Genomic DNA, 24896 nt, shown 5'->3' on the forward strand with positions numbered 1-24896 from the left:
CCCCTGATCCCTAACCCCACCCCTAATCCTACCCATCTCCGTCCCCTGATCCCTAACCCCACCCCTAATCCTACACATCTCCGCCCCCTGATCCCTAACCCCACCCCTAATCCTACCCATCTCCGTCCCCTGATCCCTAACCCCACCCCTAATCCTACACATCTCCACCCCCTGATCCCTAACCCCACCCCTAATCCTACACATCTCCACCCCCTGATCCCTAACCCCACCCCTAATCCTACCCATCTCCACCCCCTGATCCCTAACCCCACCCCTAATCCTACCCATCTCCGTCCCCTGATCCCTAACCCCACCCCTAATCCTACACATCTCCACCCCCTGATCCCTAACCCCACCCCTAATCCTACACATCTCCACCCCCTGATCCCTAACCCCACCCCTAATCCTACACATCTCCACCCCCTGATCCCTAACCCCACCCCTAATCCTACCCATCTCCGTCCCCTGATCCCTAACCCCACCCCTAATCCTACACATCTCCGCCCCCTGATCCCTAACCCCACCCCTAATCCTACACATCTCCACCCCCTGATCCCTAACCCCACCCCTAATCCTACCCATCTCCGTCCCCTGATCCCTACCCCCACCCCTTACTGTCCTGCAAGGAGATGCATTGTGGGAGTTGTAGTTTGTAACTCTGTTTCATTATTGACAATATTTCTTTTCTCAGAAGCCAGCATTTTCCTTACTGGTCCTGTTTTCCTACTCTTTCCTACTCTCTTTACTTTCTTCTGCCCCTTGAACTTCTCACTTGTGATGGAAGGGTGGCGAAATTCAATTTGGTGCAGTAAAAATTAAGACAAAGAGGCCGGAGTTTGTCTTGTCATTTTTCTGGAAGCACAGATTTAGATAAAGAGGGAGGGCAAACAACAGTGACGTATTGATCAAAGCCTGTCAGCCTCTTGTTCAGGAAATTGATGGTCAGGACTCAGGAATGAAAGCTCTGGGAGATGAGAGATGAAGGACCAGAAGCTCTCGGCATGGCCAGCGTGGTCAAAGTTTGGGCCTGAAATCGCTGTTTCAACCTATATAATGCATCCAGATATTTTACAAGTAGTTTCACAAATCAGTTTAATTCCTTATGTTGTATGAATACATTTATTTAATTATTTATTGAATGAGACTCACAATGCAAAAAATGTCAATGGTTCTAAAATATATTTCTTTTATTATGAGTAAAGTGGCAATGGTTCTCAAGAAGGTGAGCATGTTCTTGTGTTCATAAAGCTGAGGTCTGCTGAATGTATAAGTGTGTCTAAAGGAGGCGGGATTTTGTAGTTTGTGCGTCTATATGTTTGTGTGTGTATTTTCTTAGACTTCGGTTCTCCTTGTTCTTTGTGTCAGAACACATTACCTGTTCTCTAACCATGTGTTCACATCTATAACCATCACTAGGGGTGTGAAGTCAACACACACACACTTCACATATTCAGTACTGAAAATAGATTATAACACGAAAGGATGTGAGGGTGAATCTCACAGAACCCCATTGAATGTGTCCAAGATATATACTATATATATATACTGTATATATATATATATATATATATATATATATATAGTTTGTTCTTTTTCCATTATCGAATCCATTATTAAAAATTAAACCTGTGCATGCTTTTATTAGATTAACCCATTAAAGGAATAAAATTGTACATTATTGAAGCATTTTTTCCCCTTGACCTTCCCTTCAAGGTTTCTTGCCGTCAAATTTAGTCCACTCTAAGCCATTTAAGGCAGTTTTTACTACTGTACCTTTAAGACATCTTGTCAATATGTCAGTGACCACACAATCTCTGTGTACTAGTTTAGTTCACAGACATTGTACTTAATGAGGATGAGTTAGGTTTACTGAATGGGTGTTGATATGCAAATATGGCTGTGACTCCGTATCATTTATTTCTGAAATGACCAGTTTTGCAGTTTAATATTTGTAAATGCATACAAAGTAAATCAAGTCAAGTCACCGACAGCACTTTATCCAATACAGATTGTTTCAAAGCAGCTTTTCAATTGTTGTGTAAAGCAGCTCTAAAAAGACAATATAGTCATTATTCAGGTGAAATCAGTTCAGTGTTGATTCAGGTCAGTTTATTAACCCTCAGGTGCTCTTCGTTTCGGAGTCACACTTGTTATCTTCCCGGTCAAAAGTGACCGGACACCTAAAAATGAAACTTTCTTCATCCCAGTAAAACCAATGCAATTTATTTTTGTTCTATAATATTTATTCTTTTTAATTTAGTATTTTGAGACAGTTTGATTGAATTTATTAATATTTATGCAATATTTATGGTTTATTTTTGCCATGGAAAAGTATATATATTTTTCTAAATATATATAATTTAAAAAAAAAAATTATGAATGCAGTATTTTAGCATACTATAGAGTCTTGGCCTTCAGAAAAAAATATTTTTTGAAGAAAATTAGCACCATCTAGTTACAGTATAGAGAAAAAGCGTGGAATCATGGTGTAATCACTAGCCTTCGTTTCGGAGTCACACTTGTTATCTTCCCGGTCAAAAGTGACCGGACACCTAAAAATGAAACTTTCTCCATCCCAGTAAAACCAATGCAATTTATTTTTGTTCAGTTATATTTTTTCTTTTTAATTTTGTATTTTGAGCCAATTTGATGTTACTTATTAATATTTATGCAATATTTATGGTCCATTTTTGCCATTGAAAATAATACAAACTTTTTTTTATATATATACATTTTTTATTTTATTTTTTTAAGCAGTATTTTAGGTTAAAATAGAGACTAGGCCTTCCAAAAAAACTTTTTGAAGGCAGATTAGCGCCATCTGGTAAGAGTATGGAGAGAAAGCGTAGAACCATGTTGTAACCACTAGATGAAATGTACAGTTCTCTATGGAGAGGCATGTGAATTCCCCAGCTGTTCATGGACACGTTTACTTATTTTTTTTGTTATAGGTGGATTTCAACATATATTTAAACAATCTCAAAGACTATTTCTTATCAAGTTTTAGATTTTTTTAAAAAAAAGTGATTTAAAGTGTTAGTTTTTGCATTATGATTACAGTCAAACCTAAACATTGTGTTAGAAAGAGAATGCTAGGAAGCAAATTTTATACACATTTTTTTTATTCTGAATTTTTACAAAAAAACAAACAATGCAATTCATTCAATTATAACACTTTATGTAAAATAATATTTAATGAGCATGTCTATTTGTGTCACTGAACCGTAACAAATATTTAGGTGTGTGTTTATTTGTGCGTGTGTGCGTCTGTTTGTGAGTGTGGGTGAGTGTCAATATCACAATCTTGATGTTTTAAAGTGTCACCCCTTCATTGTTGAGCACTTTTTTCTGCATCATGGCCAATTTGTAGATTGCAAATTGTAGCTTAAAGTTGTAGATTGTTGTTTTTGTCAATTTCCCATTCATTTCCTATGGTCGGTCATGTTGGACAGAAGAGCAGAAGTGTATCTCATTTTTTTACGACCACTTAAAGTGCTCGAATCATGACCTCAATTTTTTTGTGTGTTCACATACATGTTGCCATAAAAGTCACGAAGTTTCGTAATTTTCTGATGAAGCAGTGATTTTTTAGAAATTCAAAACAGATTTTTTAATCACAATTTAATGGTGTTTTTGTGTATAAAAGTGTGTGTGTGTGTGTGTGGGGGTGGGTGGGTATGTCTGTTTTGCACTCTTGATGTTTTACAGTGTCACCCCTTCAATGCTGAGCACTTTTTTTCTGCATCGTGGCCGATTTGTAGATTGTACACACAAAAATTCTCAAAGTTTTTGTGTTTTTGTCAATTTCCCATTCATTTCCTATGGTCGGTCATTTTTGACCGAAGAGCACAAGTGTGACTATTTTTTTTACGACCACTTAGCATGCTCGGATCATGACCTCAATTTTTTTGTGTGTTCACATACCCAATGTAATTAAAGTCACCAAGTTTCGTAACATTCCGATGAAGCTGTGATTTTTAACATTTCAAAACATTAATTTTTTCGGTCAGAAATGACCGAAGAGCACCTGAGGGTTAACTGTAAAGTTAATAAATGAGATCAATTCAGTTATACAGCAGCTCTGCAGAAAACAGTGATGTCATCATCCAGCTCAGGTCAGTTCTGCATCATACTTACTATACCGGTATTTATACTTGTGGGAAAATCATATCTGAATAGAATGAATTGAAGGTGAAATACCAGCTCACGTATGTGTCTAGTCATCCTTTCTTCTCATCCATCACAGTTAGTGTCCAGATGTGACCTAGTGATACAGAGCCGTCGTACACACACTGAGATGATTGATTGGTCGACCCCTGTCCACGATAAAGGTGATATTTAGGATCTATTCTCTTACGGAGGCAAAAGCATTCAATATGATTTATGAAAAATGCTTCTTTGACTCTAAACTGCACCATTATCATGGCCACCATGAGACACTATCTATGGAATTATTGCTATAGTTTGTGAGGATGTTTTGAGGAATACGTATTAAGTTCCAAGGAGTCATACGGGAGTAAAAGTAAAGATACCTTTTTGGAAAGTGACTTGAATAAAAGTTTAAAGGCTAAAGAGGTTTTAATTGACATAAGAACCAACAATCTAGAACATTCCTTCATGATGAAAGTCCACAAAATTATTATCAAGCAAACATTTTAAAAGATGATTAAAAAATATCAAAATGATATGATAACTTGAGAACATGTTAAGATTTTAAAATTTCCCAAGGTGTGTTATTCTGCAATAAATATCATTAATCACTTTATTCACCGCAGTAGATGTGTGTTGTTTTAGCTGACACAGCCAATGATGTCATATTGAAGGGTTTGAACTTCTGCTAGTCCTCTCGGGAGTGATGTACAGAAAAGAAGTCTCTTAAAATCACTGTTTTGTTCCTCAGATCTCCGAAGAGCCGTAATGGTGTGTGACGTAAATCAAGTCTTCTGGCCCGAGGCTGGTGTGTATCAGCTCAATGCAGCAGGTGAGTGTTCTTTACGCAGAAATGAGGTTGTCTGAGTTACATCAGATAAGAGAAAGATAGAGCTAATGCTTTCATCAGGAGAAAAGATGACAGGGATGGTTTGGCTTCGGAGGTGCGAAAGAAAGAGAGTCGGGACGGAATAAAGGCATTTTACTTTATGATCCCTCAGATGGGCTGACAGAGACAAAGTCAAAAGTTCTTCGTTCTGTAGTAAAAACACGAATAAACTTTAATCAATGCTTGTTGTGAGTCACAAGAAGGGCTCTGTAACGGTCACCAGCTGGAGTGCCCTTGAGAGCCACCAGAGGGCCCTCCACATCAGACTGTTGTCATTCCCTCACAAACTACATCTCCCATAATTCTCTGCCTGGACTCATCAGCACGCATTGTTTTCAGCTCTGTCTCTACGTGGGCGCCGTCATCTTTAGGATATTGTCTTTGAACTTCCGTTTTTGCGGTTGCTTTGTATATCTCTATGGCATCGCAGTCGAGGAGTAGCCTAATTAGCTGGTGAAGTGGATTTACTTCCTATTATAGAGTTAAATAAAGTTATCATGAGCATTGTAAAGCAGATGTCTTAACAAATGTCGACCGGGAATTTTTTTACGAGCAGTTCATTCATACCTATGCAAGATCACTGTGGAAAAACAGACCGGAAGTTAAAAGACGCGGCGCGGCGCTGAAAAGGGGCGGGGCTACATACTAGCCTGATTTTCACATTCATTCATACCAGTCTTTCTCAAGATGTTTCAATATTATCGATGAGTGTACCTCTGTCCCTCGGGGGTTCGGGGGCATGCTCCCCCGTAAGAAAATGTTGTGCTTTTTAATGTTAAATTCATCAATCTGGTACACTTTGAGAGTTCAAAATTAAGAGCTCCAACCAATATTCAGTGTGCAAATTGAACAAAGAAAAACTCAAAACTCTTTTAGTTTATTAAAATAAACTAATAAACTAAAAAACTTTTAGTTTATTAAAATAAACTAAAACTATTTATTTTTTATTTGTTAAGCAAAGGCGCAGTAAATTGATCAAAAGTGACAGTAAAGACGTTAATAATGTTACAAAAGATGTCTATTTCAAATAAAGTCGTGGAAATGTTTCTTGAGCAGCAAATCAGCGTATAACAACGATTTATGAAGGATTTCTGAGGAATGAAAATTCAGTTTTGCACCACCGGAATAAATTACATTTTTAAAAATATTTAGCTAGAGCGTTATTTTAAATTGTAGTAATATTTCACATTATCACTACTGTTTTTACTGTTCAAATCAAATAGCAGCCTTGGTGAGCATAAGATACATCCGTAAATAAAATCCTATTGTTGCCAATCTTTTGAACAGTGCGTATAGACGTATTGTAAATATTATTAATGCTTTATGCAAAAATTATATAATATAACCCCAAATTAAGTCTGTACTTGTCCGCTATATTCCACGGAGCCCTAAACGGACATGGCGATGAAAAGAAAAATATTTCAAGTTTTCCGTTCTCTCAGAAAAGAAACTAATGCAGTTTCTCAGGGGAACACAAAAGCATTGACATAATTTTGCCAATTTTTTCTATGGACATAATCTCAAATTGTTTTGCCATCACCAATATTCTCATCTTAAGTCAAATGTTATAAAGCTTAGTGTGAGAAACAGATAAATCGAATTCATTATTCCTCTCCACAGCAGTTTTCATATCTCATTGTTAATGCTATATGCCATGTGAAAACATTTCATCAGGCTTGACGTTGGTGATGATATAACTTATCTTGCAAGTTTGAAATTGTGATAAGAATGAGGTGGTTGGATGGGAAGGATTTCAGTGAACTTGAAAGACTAATTCATGAGTCATACGGACTGATTTTATTATTCTATCGTGGCCTTTTTTAAGAGCTTAGCTGCATCTATATTCATTCACTTTCATGTGTGAGCAAAAAGAGCAGCATAATTGTTCTGCCTTTTGGTCATACAAGAGGGTGAGCAAATGATGCCAGAATTGACAGAATGACAGATTTTTTGGGAAAACAATCCCTTTGTGTTTAATCTGCCCTCACTTAGCCAAGATACGAATTTCACCTTATGCTTCTGCAACCTCAACACATCTTATGAATATGCCACAGCTTTCTTCTTCATACCTTTATGCAGTCCTTCATTTACCCTTCATCTATTCCACTGATTCCTGGTGGCTTTTTTCCTGCACAACCACATGATGACCCCTGATATCCTCCTGTCTGACCATCCTGCATCTCCCTCCCCCTCCTCTTCATCATCATCATCGTCATCATCAGCCGTCTGCCGTGTCTCTCCCTGTCCCTCCTGTGCATCTCCAGCATCCTCTGCTTTAATTAAATGGCCAGGCACGCTCCCACACACACACACACACACACACACACACCCTCAAGCGCTGCTGCTGATGATATACCCAGCTTAAAGGGATAGATCACCAAATTCTGTCATTTACTCATTCCAAACTCACATTTTGTTTCTTCTGTGCAACACAAAAGGAGAAATCCTCAAGCAAGTTCATGCATATATTTACAGTCTTTGTGATGGTTGAATACATTCATCATGTTGTCATGTGACCAGTTGCATCACTTCACTGCCATTTACACATCTTTCCCATGGCCTCATGGGATAGTGTAGTGTCCACTGGATGCGCACTTCACTGTCTATCATATTTCGCGTACTGTTTTTGTGAATTCAGACATCTTTCTCTTGTCACGCTGCGTCCCAATTCACACACTTATGCACTATTCTATGATGTTTTGTAGTATAAATAGTGCGAGTAGTGTGTTCACTTCACACTGCAAAACTCCAAGAAGAAAAAGGCCACTTTAAATTCCCGGATGATGCATTTAACTAACCGACAGAATGAAGTGTGAAATGTTGGACACTTCATGCACTCAACTACACAGCAAAATCTTCAGTGTTGAAATCCTGGTGTTAAAGTCTCTTAGAGTAAAGTGTTAATTTTCTGGTGTTGAATCTCAAGGGATTAACACTAGCTAGTGTAAACCACACTCTGGCTGGTGAAAACATGTGGAGTTAAATCTAAGTAGCACCTGAGAATGCTTTGACAACACCAATAATAGTGTTACTAGTCACATCCGGGACATTTACGTGCTGGGCGGAACGAAACGAGCTGAAACTTGACTCACAGGCGCCATTTTCTTTGACTCGAGTCGCAAGGCATACGAGGAGGAAACACGCATTTATTACGTGTTTTATCGCATTTATAGATTCATTTTATAACATCATATTGTTTTATAACAATATGTATGTTCTGTGGACGAGCAAACCGCTCTCAGAGGGACATTTTCTATGACTCGCGATTCGGGGCAGACCAGGATGGGTTTGCTTTTTAACCGGGAAACAACGAAAGTAAGTGTTTTCTAATTTACATTGGCAATGTATTTTATAGTATATTGATTCATGGCGATATTTAAATGCCCAGCGCGATTAAACGGTCGAAATTCTTTTCAAAGGCGACATCATCTTTGACTAGCCTAAATACGGAGCTGACGAGGAGGAGGCTTAACGTTAACAGAGAAAACACCTACAGTAAGTGTTTTTAACATAATTTACCTCATGAATTTCATGGCATTATATTGTTTTGTAACGATATTTATGTAATGTGCGCGCCTAAACCGTCAGGTCCTGCATCTTTGACTCGTGACGCATTTCAAAAAGCAGTGCAGAATGCAGACACGGAGTTTGCTTTTAACAGTGAAAACACCGAGTAGGTAACTTTAAGTGTTTTTTACTCATTTACTGTGCTACGTGTTTTATAATATAATATTGTTTTATGACAATATGTGTGATGTGCAAATATCATAAAGTATTTATCCTCAAACTATCTTTTACTCTCGTCTGCCAGCTAAACCAACTCCACAAACTGCGGACCAACAATGCACGTGAAATTTTCACTTTATTTCCTTATTTGGAGGACCAATCTTCTTAGAATGGGTAAGCAATTATTTCAAATTAAATATTGATGCAAAATGTATTTATCAGATTAACTTTTGGTTGATACTTGGAGATGCTTTAATGTTTAAATTTATTGATTTTTGCAATTTGTTTTTGCTAGGAGCAATTCTATGATGCACCAAGTGGCTAAGGGTACCAGGCTTGGTGTTTAAAGACTGTACAGACTAGAACCTGGTGATGGAAAGATAACAGATAAGTTAACATATGAGAGAATCATGGGCACAAACAAAAATAATCATGGCTTGGTATTACTAGATTTTCTTTGTTTCATAACACATATTTTGAATTTGTCTAGCCAAATTACTTAATAAAAGTGTGTGTGTGTGTGTGTATATATATATAAACTTAAAATAAGATTTCTAATCAATGGTTTTCTTGATTTGACAAGTAGAAATCTCTGCCCATCACCTGCCCCCAACATTACAAAGCCACAAGAAGAGAACACCGATCCTTCCAGAATCCGGCGGCTGACTATTTAGTGAGATTTCTTAAGGTGCGTGTCTTAATTTATTCTTAAAGTGTTAGTTCACCCACAAATGGAAATTCTGTCATTAATTACTCACCCTCATGTCGTTCCAAACATGTGAGCGTTTTTCGATGTTCACAACACAAACGAAGATATTTTTAATGAAATCTGAGAGCTTCGTGCCCCTCCATTGACAATCTACGCAACTACCACTTTCAAGCCCCAGACAAAAGTACATCATTAAAGTACTCCATGCGACTCCAGTGGTTTAACATAAATGTTTATTAAACTATGCAAGTGCTGTGTTTGCAGCAAAAACAAATTTACCAATTTATTAAATATTTATTTCCAACATGCGTTCATGAGAACATTACAACTCGTGCATGTTGTTGATGTGCATGTATGTGCATTGAAGAGGAATATTTTGTAAATAAAGTTGAGTTAAAATTGTGAAATTTATGTTACACCACTAGAGTCACATGGATTACTTTGATTTCCTTTATACCTTTCCGTGGCTTTGGAAGTGGTGGTTGAATAGGCTTTAGATGAATGGACAGAAATCTCTTATATTTCATTAAAAATATCTTCATTAAAGGGACTGTTCACACAAAAATGTAAATTCTGTCAGTATTTACTCACCTTCATGTTGTTCCAGCCCTGTAAGACTTTCGTTCATCTTCTGAACACAAATTAAGATATTTTTGATTAAATCTGAGCTATCTCACTCCTCCATAGGCTTCTAAGGGATCAAAACTTGCCAGCCCAGAAAGTTATTAAAGATATTGTTAAAATAGTCCAAGTGACTACAGAAGCGCAATCATAAGTTTATCAAGCAACGAGAATACTTTGTGTGCCAAAAACAAACAGAAATTACGACTTTATTTAACTATGCATGCTTCTCTGTGAGCCTTGAGATGGTTCTCGTAGTGTAACAGTGCTTCAGTGTTGTACGTCACACACAGGCTCACTATTGGCCGATGCTGGTTGTGTGTGTGTGTGACGTACAACACAGAAGCGCTGCACTGTTACACTGTTAACTTGCTCAGGCCCACGCAGAAGAAAATGAATAGTTAATTTTAATATTTTTAGTTTGGTTTTTTTTTTTTGCATACAAAAAGTATTTTTGTCACTTGATAAACTTAAGGTTGAGCCACTGTAGTCACTCTGTCTATTTTTACAATGTCTTTAATAACTTTTCTTGGCGCCAAGTTTCAATCCCTTAGAAGGCTATGGAGGAGTGAGATAGCTCAGATTTAATCAAAAATATCTTAATTTGTGTCCTGAAGATGAAGGAAATTCTTACGGGGTTGGAACAACATGAGGGTGAATAATTAGTCAGAATTTTCATTTTTGGGTGAACTAACCCTTTAAGTGTTTCGAAGATGAGAAAAACTCTTACTGGTTTGGAACAACATAAGGGTGAATAATTAATGACAGAATTACATTTTTTTTATTAATTAAATCTTCGATTTACTTGGAAATCAGTAAATTCAAGTCTTAATCAAACAAAAATGTTTTTTTGTTTGAGTCGATGATTGAACTTTTTTTCACCCTAAACTTGCTGTATTTATGAAACACAAATGTGTAAATGATCTGGTTTTGTGTTCTAGGTACCCAGTACTACACGATTTTTCACTAAAGTTGGATCTGCACAGCCTTTTCTGCTCTGTAAAACAACTGCACTGAACTTTACTGTTAGCGACTGGATACAGCTGATCCACTCATATCCTGCTACTGTTTTTCATCTGCTGAATGTTTTTGACTCAAGCACTGCTGTACTGTTGCAAAGTCAAAGGTACTGAATTAACTTCACTGACACAGGACTCACATTCACTGATATGTTCAGGACTTAAGTATTAAACACCATTTGATCACATCATATAATTCTGATGACAGAAATCCATATATTGTGCATTCATCGTTTATTTAAAAAATTAACCTATAATGTAAACGTGCTTGTTCGTTAATAAAAAAAATAGTTTGTTTGAAACAACTGTTTACATTTTGCCTTTATTTTTAACTTTACAGTGAACAGAATTCTACTATGATCCCAGACTTTTTGGATTGTTTTGAAATAAAGTTTTTTAAGAGTAATAAAGAGTGATGTGTTTATTTCAAAGTGAAATTATTCTTTTAAATAATAAGATGGTATTGCATTGGAGAGTTGTCTTATTCAATTGTATGTTTGAAAAATTTTAATTTTAATAAATGTTAAAATAAATTCATAGTAACTTGGTTTTTGGAAAAATATCTTCGGGTTTAAAAGTTTAATTTTTTTAAACTTCATCTGCATTACCATTTTAAAATAAGTATACATTATAAACATTAAATCAACATAAAAAAAATACACTGGAGTTGTGTGATTAAACACCATAAAGTGTTAAATGTGTATATTTAAGAGTAATAATTTCCAACACCTTGAGTGATTAAATGAAACACTAACACAGTGTTTAAAAAATAAACACTATCGTCAGTGTTGTTTTAACACTAGCAAAGATGGACCTGTATGTTCACCCGGAAAGTGATAATTTTAACACCCATGGTGACAAATCTCCTGACATTTTTTTGCTGTGTAGCCTGGCTAACGCCAGACCATGTGACCTCTCGCGCGTGTACATCACTCATTGTTTACACAGAGATTTTGGAAGCGTTATCTTTCACTGTGAAGATCTAAACATATTTAGATACAGGAAATCGCAATGGAAGGCGATTTCGATATATCAACAGACAACATTGCATTTTTTTTTCGCAGCCGCGCAAGAGATCACTTCCGGCGCTTTCCAGACCGAAGCGCCCGCGCCTTCAGATCACCTGGGCGTGGCTGTAGTTACACGAGGTAAAAACGATATAAATACTGTTCGTTTTCTCACACAAACCGCTAGTTTCGTGTCTTAGTCCATCGATGTGTGCTTACATTTACGAGTCATTAAAGAGTAACTAAACACTAAACCAACTTTTTTTAGTTAATGATCTGTAAGAATGGATCTTTATTAATACCAGTCAATGATTCGAGTAACTTTTCTGACATTTGTTTATAAAGTGTTCTATTTTGACAATATATGGTGTAAAAACGTCTTAGTGCTGCCCTCTTCAGGTTGAACGGTGGCTACTGCAGTTGAATTTTCCTATTGGATGGACCGCACTTTGTGACGTACGCACGTTTCAGCTCACCACGCTCTTGGCAGTATAAAAACCATCTTGTGTCGTCAAAAGCACTGTAGGGAGTCGGGAATTGGAATTGTGAGTATTGAAAACGATCAGGATAGTGTTTTAGCATCTATTTCGTCCCCTTTATCTCCGTTGGGGTCAGCATTTTCAAATATTGCCAGTGGGTGGAGTCAGGCTCTGACCAGGGGTGTAGTTACCCTTTAAATCATGTTTATTTTGGACTTCTCTGTTCATGCTTTTTGAGGTGGTGACCATAGACCTCCACGAACGGTTTGACCTAAAAATATCAAAATTGAATCTACTGCGGAAACAAAGACACCCATTGGATGCCCTTGAGGTAAACTTAAACATACCAAAAATTAATTTCAAAGTGAACTATTCCTTTTAATTTTTGCTCCAGTGAAAAATCAAATCATCCAGGTTTGGAACAACATTGGGTGAGTAAAGCCGAAACAGTGTATGGAGAGGAGAGAGGGTTGAAAACAGGATTCTTCTAACCCTTCTGTTTATTCGCTGCCTTTAGGTTTGCGCGTGTGCTTACTCCCATCACCCCCCCCCCCCCCCCCTCCTTTCCCATTGGCTGCTTCCTTCTCCCACACACGGATATGGACACACACACACACGCGCGCGCACTGGCTCTGAGCTCAGACACTATAGAGTTGACGTTCTTGAGCGGAGGTCGAGAGAGGGACAGATGGGATCCACACACACACACACACGCGCGCGGCGCTCCGTGCAGCATTGATCGCGACTGAGTGAGACCTCGGGAAGAGACTCTCTGCCATGGAAAAGAGAAGAGAGTGAAAATCAGTGACAGTGAGACGGAGGAAAGAAGATGCCATGGAATGAGCAGGATGGGGTTGAGAAGCCTGGGCATCATCACACAAGCTTCCTGAAGACAACAACAAGATCGTTTTCTCTTCGCCAGCGCTTCTGAAACGGACCGTCTCGAGTGTTTTCAGGGCACTCGTGCTCGGGGCGAACGGGAAGTTTCTGGTGAGTAACTTTCTCTCATGTATATTTCTGAACACCTTGCATGGGTTGCTCAGGTCTTTTAGTCTCCAAATGGAGGGGTGCTGCTGTGCTTTATGTTTTGATTAAGTCAGAGAAGGGATGTAAGCGTTCAGAGATGATTCGGCAGCTGTGCTCCACTAAAATGATGAGATCGAACGAATGGGAAGACAAAATAGCACAGTCAGATATTCAGCCTCCACACACACCAGTGCTTCATTGCATTCATGCTGACACAAACTATAATAAACGTAAAAGCACGCACATTTTTTTTTTTTGAAATCTTCCTGTTGGGTTAGATGAGAAACAACATGAAAGTCTACCTGGTGTCCTATTGTAGGCTACTAAATTGGCCAGATGTGTGTGTGCGTATATGCGCGCGCGTGCAGTGTGTGATGAATAACAGAATGAAAGTGCAAAGCTGAGAAATGTAGAGGTCATTGCAGATTCACAACTGTGTTGTGCAGGGAGCTGGTCAGCTGTGTTGGTTTAGGAAAATTGATATGTTGACTTTGTTAGTCAATGCTATGGGGAATTGAAGCTATTATAATGTTTACTGGGGATGAAAATGTATTTTGCTTTATGCACCGTTCGAAAGTTTGAGGTTAAAAAGAAATGCATATTTTTATTTAGCAAGGAGACATAAAATATATCAGAAGTGAGTCACTTCTCGCAAAAAGCTGTTTTTTTGAGCATCAAATCATCATATTAGAGTGATTTCTGAAGGATAATGTGACTGAAATACAGCTTTGATCACAGGAATACATTACAAATAGAAAACACTTATTTCAAATTGTATTAATATTTCACCCTTTTGCTGTATTTTTGATCAACTTAAAGCAGCTTCGAGTCGGTGAGCAGAAGAGACTTCTTTCAAAAACATTAAAACAATCTTACTGATCCCAAACCTGTCCTTATAAATACGTCTCGAAACTGTTTTTCCACATAGGTCATCGTGTCACTCGCAGCATCATGCATTAGTCTCTCGATCAAGCCGACGGAAGGCGCTTTTGTCACAATAAAAAAAAACAAACAAAAAAAACAAGTTTAGTGAAATTCTTATTTTGATTTTCAAAAAAAACATAACCATGCATTACACAAAAAGATTTATCCATTGGGATTTGATTGAAAAAGTAGGCATGGAGACTGGAGAGGAAGACGCATGATGAAATATATGACAAAAATGTATGATGTCATCCAAATTTCATTTCAGAGGGAGGCCAAGTTCTTATACATTTTGAAAAAAGATTACAAAGACAAACATTGAATTTATTTGTAATAACATGCACCAATGAATCGTGCACAAAAGACCTGGAAAGGTTAAGGTCTTAAAGTGCTTTAATTTCCATGCTGAATGTAATTTTGGACTGTTCATGTTGTGCTTGCAAAAGCAGCAGTGAGATTAACAAACTAGTTTAGCCGGTGTAATGCATGCACTGTCAGATGCTGTTTGTGTCACTCATTCACTTTCCGTCGCTGTGTCACTCCTTCTCCGCATTCATTTTCATCTCGCCGTGAAGTTCATATCACATCAGCGCTCGGGATGCGCTTTTGGCTTCTGACCAGACACTTAACCTTCCTTATCCTCCTCAAACCTTCCACCCCAATTATCGTTTTCTCACTCCGTTTCATCGCTTCCACGCTTCTAGACTCAGCCAAAACTGTGGATTTGTGCTCGGGTCCTCCTCTGAATGAGCTCTGGAGTCGATGGTTTAGAGTTGATTATGGTCATTTTAAAAAGAGATCCCCAGTAATTAGCCAGCTGGGCTGGGCTCGTGCGTCTCCGGCCCAATGGGTGGACCCAGCTCGTTTTAGGTGCCAAGTGAAGCATTTGGGAAGAGTAGTTCATCTAATCACACCAATCAAAACATTAAGGATACGTAAACAGCCATTTACCTAATGCTCAGGGTTTGGCTGGAGTGCTGCTCAAAAAATCTTTGTTTTCCAGGAGAAATGTATCTAAAAAATATTTTGAAGCAACATTTTGTAGATGAAACTTTTCAGCAACACTTTACAATAAGGTCTCATTTGTTCATGATGTATCACCATGAACTACACTCTCAGAAAAAAAGGTACAAAAGCGGTCACTGGGGCTGTACCTTTTCAAAAGGTACACTTTTGTCCATTTTAGATGCTAATATGTACATTTGAGGTGCTAATATGTACATTTTATGTGAAAATATGTACATTTTAGGTGCTAATATGTACATTTTAAGTGTTAATATGTCAATTTTATGTGCTGATATGTACATTTTAGGTGCTAATAAGTACATTTTAGGTGCTAATATGTCAATTTTATGTGTTAATATGTACATTTTAGGTGATAATATGTACATTTCATGAGCTAATATGTCCATTTCACGAGCTAATATGTCAATTTTAGGTGTTAATATGTACATTTCAGGTGCTAATATGTACTTTTTAGGTGCTAATATGTACCACTAAGGTACCAATATAGCCTTTGGACACAAAAGTGTACCTTTTGAAAAGGTACAGCCCCAGTGACAGCTTTTGTACCTTTTTTTCTGAGAGTGAGCAATACATTTGTTACAGTATATATTAATCTTTTTTAATGTTAAGAAAAAAATACAGTCATTCATTGTTTATTCATGTTAGTTCACAGTGCATGAACTAATGTTAACAAATAGATCTTTTGATTTTGATAATGTAGAGTGATGTTGAAATAAACATGAACTAAGTTCATTCTCTTTTAGTTCATGTTAACTAAAGTAGTAAAGAAAGTGTTTTTTTTTACTTTATTGACATTTCTTTTCATGAAAGCCTTTATATCGTATGCAATTGTGTTTCAAAGTAAAAAACATATTGTTTTAGGTACATATATATATATATATATATATACACAGGTGAAACTCGAAAAATTAGAATATCATGCAAAAGTTAATTTATTTCAGTGAAATTTATTAGGTGAAACTCATTAAAGTGAGATATTTCAAGCCTTTATTGGTTATAATTTTGATGATTATGGCTTACAGTTTATGAACACCCAAATAAAGACTTGAAATATCTCACTTTGCATGTAATGATGAGTCTATAATATATTAGTTCCACCTTTTAAGTTGAATTACTGAAATAAATGCACTTTTGCACTATACTCTAATCTAATATAATGTTTTTTTTTTATAAAGATAAATTATGGGTTTTTTTTTTATAAAAGATTTGAGCACCTTTCTTTCAGCTAAATATGAATAAAAATGAGTCAGCGAGGCCACGTTTATTTGTTCCAGGCTTAGTCACAGTAAAATGTGCATTGCATTGAGTAAATGCCCATCTGTAGTTTAAGCAGCTCATCTCATTGCTGCTTTTGTAATTGATAGCACTGTTGTTTTGACGTAGGTCTGAGCATTTAGCCAGCCAATGCATTTTTAATTATTCATCCTTAATCTTTAATGCTTCTGGTCTGGAATCCTGCTGAGTGACAGATCTGTTCCTGTTAGCACATGCACATCAAGGAGACTCTTGTGCTTGCTTTCATCTGGAGGTTTCCTGGAAGATGACATTCAGTAGGGGCTCTTGTGATTGAGAACATGTGAATGTTTGTCCACAGAACACACCTGAAATGTAATGCATTGCTTTGAAGTTGAAGCGCTCTGTCACAGTGGTCTCGTTGGTGCATGCTTACTGCGACTCTTTTGCAGTGCAAGGATGGTCAGAATAGGGTTTCTAAAGGCATTTGAGGGGTTTTAAACACTTTGCAGATTGTAATGCTGGTCAGTGTTAGTATACTCTAAAAAATGCTGGATTGTTTTAACCCAACTTTGATTCAAATATGGACAAACCCAACCACTGGGTTAACATTTTTAATTATATTTTTAACCCAATGTTCGAGTTTGTCCATATTTGACCCAAAGTTGGGTTAAAACAACCCTGCATTTTTTGAGTATGAGCAATGAAAGCACATTAAAAAAACTACTAAAACAATCAAATGAAAATATAAAAATAAGTCAAAATGTAAAGTGTTAATATAATGGTATATTAATAATACACTCTAAAAAAATGCTGGGTTATTTCAACCCAAATTTGGGTCAAATGGACAAACCCAAATATTGGGTTAAAAATGTCATTAAAAATGTTAACCCAACTTCAATTGTACATTTTTTTTAATGACATTTTTAACCCAACATTTGGGTTTGTCCATTTGACCCAAATTTGGGTTGAAATAACCCAGCATTTTTTTAGAGTGTATTATTAATACACCATTATATTAATACTTTACATTTTGACTTATTTTTATATTTTCATTTGATTGTTTTAGTAGTTTTTTTATGTGCTTTCATAATTTGTTTTTTAATGTTCCCATTTAGCCTTCTTGTTTCAGTTTTAGTAATTTTAGTACTTCAACTTATTTTATTTCAGTTAGTTGCCAATGCAACATTTCTAATATTATTTTTTCCCCATCTTTTTTTTAGGTTTAGGCTTTTCATCTAATATTTATATATTTTTTTTAAATCTCATATTTATTATAATTTCAACAAACAATTTTATTTTTAGATTTTTAGTTTTACTTAACAACACACTCTAAAAAAAATGCTGTGTTGTTTCAACCCAAATTCGGGTCAAAAATGGACAAACCCAAATGTTGGGTTAAAAATGCAATAAAAAAATGTGCGGTTGAAAATTGAAGTTGGAACCCAAATTTTTGATGTTTGAACCCAAATTTGCGTTCAAACAACCCAGCATTGTTTAGACTGGTCTTATCTTGCAGTTTTTCCTCACACATAACATTTCCAGAATCTATAAGATTTGCTTTTTGCTTTATTTTTATCAACACCATTCAGATAAAGCAATTTGGCATAACCGATATTTCAGAAGTCAAAATAACTGAATTTACAAAAATGATCCCTTGCTTCTTAATATCATATGTTTCCTCCTTGAACATCAATGACCGTTCGTCCTTTTCTGATAATCGAGTCCTGATGATCTTGGCAAATACTCTTTCATTTTGTTGGTTTCTCTGCTTCATTCAAATTCTTAACCATAGTGGCTCAGTTATGTCAAGATCCTGCTTTGATTCATTCACTACAACCACAAAAGACTGACAGATGCTCGAAATAGCTTAAAAAAAACCTGGACAAATTGTGTACATTTTTTTTGTCTTGTGTGTATATACATATCATTTTTTTTTTTAATATCTGATGTTTAGATCAGCTTATAGGGCAGCACTAAAAGGTGGGAAAAAAAATCGAAAAACCATTATCTAATTTTTACAGATTCTGCTAGGAATATGTAAACCGAGCTGGTAAAGTTAACCGTGTCTTTTCAGCAGGGCTAACATTTCATTAAGCAGTGAGATGTAGCGAGTTCTCCATCTTCATTTCAGTTTGACATCAGCGCTACTATAGAATTTACAGCTTCCTCAAAATAATGTCCATTTCCTGTGAATAAACCCTTGAGATCATAGATGACAAACAGCCAGCGAGACAATATCATGCATCAGCAGTTTAACATCATAAAAAATGGGCCCAATACTGATTCAACCAGGCAGTGTTTATGGATTATGTAACTTCATGCATTTGCTAACATGCCATGACATAGCACATTAATAGACAACAGACGAACTGCTCTGGGTGAGAAGACTGCTGAAGAATTGGCTGGTGCATTTCTTCATAAACGTTATTGATTTAAAATAGTCTTTTAGGAAATTTGGCAACTGTAATGCCGTTTCATTGAGATTTATTAGTTTATTAATCATGTTGTGGTGCAAAAACTACTTTTTGAATGCTGATCTTTAGTGACAAATCAGCAGTGTGTCTCTGTGCTCAATTGTTGGTCTATAAGTCTTGCACGTGCTGTGTAACACGAGAATGAAACTCATTGGTTCTTGCTGAAGCTCAAACGTGATGCGTAACATGAGAATGAACCTCATTGGTTCTTGCTGAAGCTCAAACGTGATGCGTAACATGAGAATGAACCTCATTGGTTCTTGCAGAAGCTCATATGTTGAATGCAGTAAACATTGTTTGCTGATCAAAGTTTATATGGGAATAAAATCCTACATCATATAAAGCGATTGTGTCTCATTAGAAAACTTGGCCATATCCTCAATATCAAATACGAAATTATGCCATTACCATGCCTAAAATACACATTTTGGAGTCACTTGTATGCAAAATGACTACCACTATCGTAAATTTAGTGATCACACTTTCAATACAAGCATTTCAGTCAAATATAATTTATGCAATATGTAAAACCTGTAACATCAACCCCCGGCAACGGTTTAAAAGAGAACCGCGGACTTGGCAACCCTGCTCTTTAGAAACGTTTGGAACCGTCAGACTTTAGGGTGAATAGAGGGACCGATATCTCTTTTAAAATCATTAGCGTCTTGTGGATTTGGATTGACATGAGGGTGAGTAAATGATGACAGAACTTTAATATTTAAGTAGTTACATGGCCTCTTAACTGTCACCCCCCTTTTTTGAATAGACATGGAAATGCTCATTTCAAACTTAAATGGTTGTAATTCAAGAATGCTTTGGAATATAGACATATGATTGGTCTCGTTTTAAAGAAGACATTTGGCAGATTTTTCTCAAAGTGAAATAAATTAAGAAAGTCAAACAGAAAAGAAGTTATAAAAGTTTGAGTTTATAGAAATGTACCATGTAAAAAAAAATAATTATTCATATTTTATGTAAATTATATATTTTCAAAACATGAGCTTCTCTAAAACTGCAGAAAAATCAAAGCCAAAAATCTGAACAAGTAGTGTTTCAAATTTTAGGTTGATATCTCAAAAAATGAGCTTTCAGTGAGATTTTGTTTGGGCGCAGTACTGAACGCTTCCACTAGGGCACAACCAGACTTCATTACAGCCCATATAAGGGTGCCTCCATTTCCAAATGTGTTTTGAGTGATATGAACCATTATTTCCACAAATTTCACACAATTTATGAAGTAGAAATCCTATTCAGAAGTAGTATGGGAAGTTTGGCAAATTTTGATATGAATTCAACCTCTAGGAATCACATACAAAGAACACGCATGTGTTTAAGCTTATGGCAAGCTTATTGCCATAACACAAATGGTGAATTTATTATATTTTTCGTAATATTTAAAACATTTTCAGACCTTTTTTTTCTAAAATAATTGAATGGATGCAATCTTTTGAACTCTTGGCATGAAATCAAACTGAGGTTTCATCGCTATTTCAAAATAAAGGTCTGAACAAGTTTTATGAGTATGAAAATATTCTTGTTGCAAATTGATTAATTACGGCTCCTGTGTAAATTATTTTGAAAATCAGTCACCGAATATGGAAACTAGAGATTGTAAGCTTTCAAACGATATATAGTTTGTCAATGTTGCTTAAGGTATTTTCTAAGATATTATTGTTTTAAAAATATAATGGCAAGCGTCCCACCTGTGGGGTGGTCACAGTTAAGTGTAGTTATGGTTGAGCATTACAGTATATGCCTCTATAAAGGCGGCTTTGTTTTGTTGTGCTTTGTTATGCGTTTTTTCAACTCAAGCTCAATTTCAAGTGACACTGCTACCACAAACTATCCAAGTCTCACTTACACTTTCTCTCGCTGTGCCCATCAAGTCTTTAATACGTTTCTCTATCTATAGTTCTTTCTCTGAGAGGTAGCTGATATAAATGAGTGTTAGTCCGGCTGGTTCACGCTTTCTTCTTCTCCCTTTATCATTCTTGCAGCTCATAAACACATAAAGTATGTGTACGAACCCACCATCAAACCTGTGCAAATAATCATGACCTTGGCTGACACCGATTCAAACCTGCATTACTTCTGCAGACGGGAAATTGAGGCTGGGATTTTATGAAAGGAAAGGTTTCAGGTTCAGCAGAACTTTAAGTTGGGGTAAAATCAAACGGCACCGTATTTATTTTCTTACGTGTTCAGTATACGTCCCTGGTCCTATCGTGCATGATTCATTCTGCTGGTTATTCCAGAAAAAATATTCAGATTGTATTGTAGTAGCTTGCTATACCTCTGAAACAACGCTATATGTTTAATCTTTTTCTACATCGTAGCTCAATTTGTAGTTACAAAACTGAGGTTCTTAGTTTACCTCAAGGGCATCCAAGATGTAGGTGTCTTTGTTTCCACAGTAGTTTCAATTTTGATATTTTTAGGTCAAACCGTTCTTGTCTGTCAGTCATATAATGGAGGTCTATGGTCACCACCTCAAAGAGCATGCACAGAGAAGTCCAAATTAAACATGATTTAATAACTCGTAAATGTAAGTACACATTGATGGCCTAAGACACCAAACGAGCGGTTTGTGTGAGAAAACGAACAGTATTTATATCGTTTTTACCTCTTGTAAGCACAGCCACGTCCAAGTGATCTGAAGGCGCGCAAGCGTCGGAAGTGATCTCTCGCGCCAACATGACATCATGACTTTTGCGTAAACATATACGCCACTTTTGAGTCAGGTGGTGTGTTATGTCTATGCATTTTGAGCTATCCGCGTGTATCCGCGTGTATGCGTATATGTCTACGCCATTAACGTCCGCGTCATTCCGCGTGTCTGTACAGGCAGGCAAATCTCCAGTCATAAATGCCATTAACCCCAGTGACGGTTAAGTTTAGGAATGGGGTTGAGGTAAGTCATATCTTTTTTTTACCTTGGATGGTAAGGGAACAGTCATAAATGCCATTAACCCCAGTGACGGTTAGGTTTAGGGACGGGGTTGAGGTAAGTCATATATTTATATAACGTTAAGTCAACGGCGTTCATAAACACGCTGAAAGGCGATTATGCGTCTTGATAGCACGCCAAAAATGGAAATACGAATTGGCGTGTCATACACACGCTACTTCATGGAGATATATCCAGCTGCAGACCCGCAGCACCTCCAGTTTCAGAACCCCAGTTTCAGAACCCCAGCGCCAGAACCGGAAGTGAAGGAGGGGCGGAATTATTATTATTGCATTATAATTATTTTAGCAAGCATGTAAGGACAAACCGGGCCTTGAGTTCCTCATTTGATACATTGTAAGTTAAATTTAAACAAAATTGTTGTGATAAAACAGGCCTAGCTTGGGTTGAATTGGTCCTTTTGTATAGATTTTTAACAAAATAATGCCGAATTTTCTCTTTTTTTTTAGATTTTGACATTATTTTACACGAAAAATGCATGCTGCACATGTTCTTGTGAAATAAAGTATATTTTATAAAAAATACCCATGCTTTTTTATTTATTTTTTATTAAACAATCAAAATCATCTTACAAATACATCTTCAATATCAAAACAATTTAAGATTTTTGTAAACACAATAAATAAATAAATAGAACATAAAATATCACAGAGGTCTAATGAGTTATCAGATTGTGTATAGTTTTGAAAACCTCCAATGATTGTCTTGTTTTATATCTTTCAAAGCTTTATTATACAAAGTTAACTCCTTCATAAAAACCAAAAAAACAAAGGTCTTATCTTCCTAAATCTACACGTATGTATAAACTGCTTAGCTAAAATTATTGAACTGTTATACATTAAAATAGAGTCTGGTTGAACCAGGCTACATTAAAATGCCCATAAGTTTCAAGTAGGGGTGGCACGGTTCACAAAACCCACGGTTCGGTTTGTATCACGGTTTTAGGGTCACGGTTTTCGGTTCTGTACGGTTCTTGTTATTTTTTCTTTTAATCTTAACACTCCAGAAATGTACTTCAGCATGTGATATATAGCTTAATTATCCACACTATAGGATACAGTATTAAAAAATATATATTATATTCATGCAATCATGCACAAACTGAATTTGACTCTTTGACTTTAAGCACATTTTGGGACTATCTCAGAGGAAAGCTAGGTGAGATTTAGATACAGCAAGAGAGAAGAAATTGACATGCTTTTTGTATATTTGGCAAAAAAAGGAGAATGTGTATCACTATCATACAAGAACTTGTGCATTTTTATCACATAAATCTTATTTTCACAAAGAAATTAACTTTCATGTATCAACTGCTAACTTTTGTAGCTCTTACCAAAATTCTATCTTTTAAAAGAAAAAGAGAGGAGCTCTTAAAACACTGTCTTTTAAATGTCAATATACATGAAACCTCATTGCCTATAGATAATTAAGCTATAGCAATAGCAAAGGCCATAAACATAAAGTGAAATTTAAATTCAGCCTCAACACAAAAACAGTATCAACAATGCTTCTATTCCCAAAATGTGAGGGTACTTTTTTCCACTTAAAATTAAAGTGCAGGATTTGGAAACGTATGACTGAAGCTCTTATCTAAACATAAAGTGCCACTGTAGCGTTATATTAAAATATCATAACATGAAATCCAAAATGTTCCCACACACCGGACTTATACCATAGACTTACGACGCTGGCGCATCCTCCAACTCCCTCATCTCTCCCACTTGCCATTTCTCCGCGTGCCGTGACCTGCAGCGCTCCATACTCCACTTTTACTGGCTTGTTTATTAACTTGAACCGGCGCTGCACAGAGCGATCGGTAATGACATCAAATACCGCGAAAGTGATGAATGCATACGGAGCCGACTCGCGCTAGATTGATGTTATTGATGCCGGTCCAAGTCGAACAAGTTTATGTCGCGCGAAAAGAAAACACGTCACATACGGGCACGAGGCTACATTGCGCATGCGTCAAACCGTGAGACGCACACATGCTCCGAACCGAGACAAGCGAACCGAACGGTTCGGGTGTTTTTTCATGTACCGTGCCACCCCTAGTTTCAAGTATTATTTTTTTCACCATCATGATCAGGAAGTAACTCGTAATACAATGAAACGAATAACTGAAACTGTATACAATTATTTTACACAAAATCAATGTTTTAAAATGCTTATTGTACAGTAATGTATAGCATCATAACATACGTAGAGAGTAGGACGTTTCTTGTTCAATAAACGCTTCGTTTCATGTGTAAAATACCCTCCAAATTACGTTAGGTGGCGTTATTAGGTTTCAAATCTAAGCTCCGCCCCTCAATTACGTTCCTGGCGCTGGTGTTGGTTAGAATCTAACGCCGCCCCTCACTTCCGGTTCTGGCGCTGGGGTTCTGAAACTGGGGTTCTGAAACTGGTGGTGCTGCGGGTCTGCAGCTGGATACTATAGACTTCATGAGATCAGTCTGTCTCGCGCGGTTGCGAAAAAAAATCAACGTCGTCTGTTGATATATCGAAATCGTCTTCCATTGCGATTTCCTGTATATCTAAATATGTTTAGATCTTCACAGTGAAAGATAACGCTTCCGAAACCTCTCTGTAAATGATTGACGTACACGCTCGAGAGATCACTTCCGGCGCTTTCTGGCGCAA

The 24896-nt window shown here is 36.7% G+C and overlaps 1 protein-coding gene and 1 long non-coding RNA gene across 4 annotated transcripts in view; both read left to right on the forward strand.

Annotated features, from left to right (window-relative positions):
- The first annotated feature begins 7996 nt into the window (after positions 1 to 7996).
- Positions 7997 to 11523, forward strand: LOC120460147 (uncharacterized). 2 transcript variants are annotated; one of them, XR_016168401.1, is made up of 6 exons: positions 7997 to 8353; positions 8458 to 8533; positions 8627 to 8715; positions 8850 to 8938; positions 9060 to 9452; positions 11036 to 11523. It is a non-coding gene; the product is annotated as an uncharacterized LOC120460147 (long non-coding RNA). The 2 variants fall into 2 exon arrangements; XR_016168400.1 differs by having other exon boundaries at positions 8020 to 8353; positions 8627 to 8711.
- Positions 11524 to 13177: 1654 nt separating this feature from the next.
- Positions 13178 to 24896, forward strand: part of LOC120489678 (uncharacterized) — a 132362-nt gene continuing 120643 nt past the window's right edge. Inside the window, exon 1 of one of the 2 annotated variants that reach the window (XM_039686674.2) lies at positions 13178 to 13589. The gene's annotated coding sequence lies outside the window, so the exon portion shown is untranslated. The remainder of the gene's footprint in view (positions 13590 to 24896) is intronic. The other variant, XM_039686673.2, reaches the window with a different exon arrangement.

Source organism: Pimephales promelas, chromosome 4 (assembly GCF_988280905.1).
Source record: "Pimephales promelas chromosome 4, fPimPro1.hap1.1, whole genome shotgun sequence".
Taxonomy (NCBI): domain Eukaryota; kingdom Metazoa; phylum Chordata; class Actinopteri; order Cypriniformes; family Leuciscidae; genus Pimephales; species Pimephales promelas.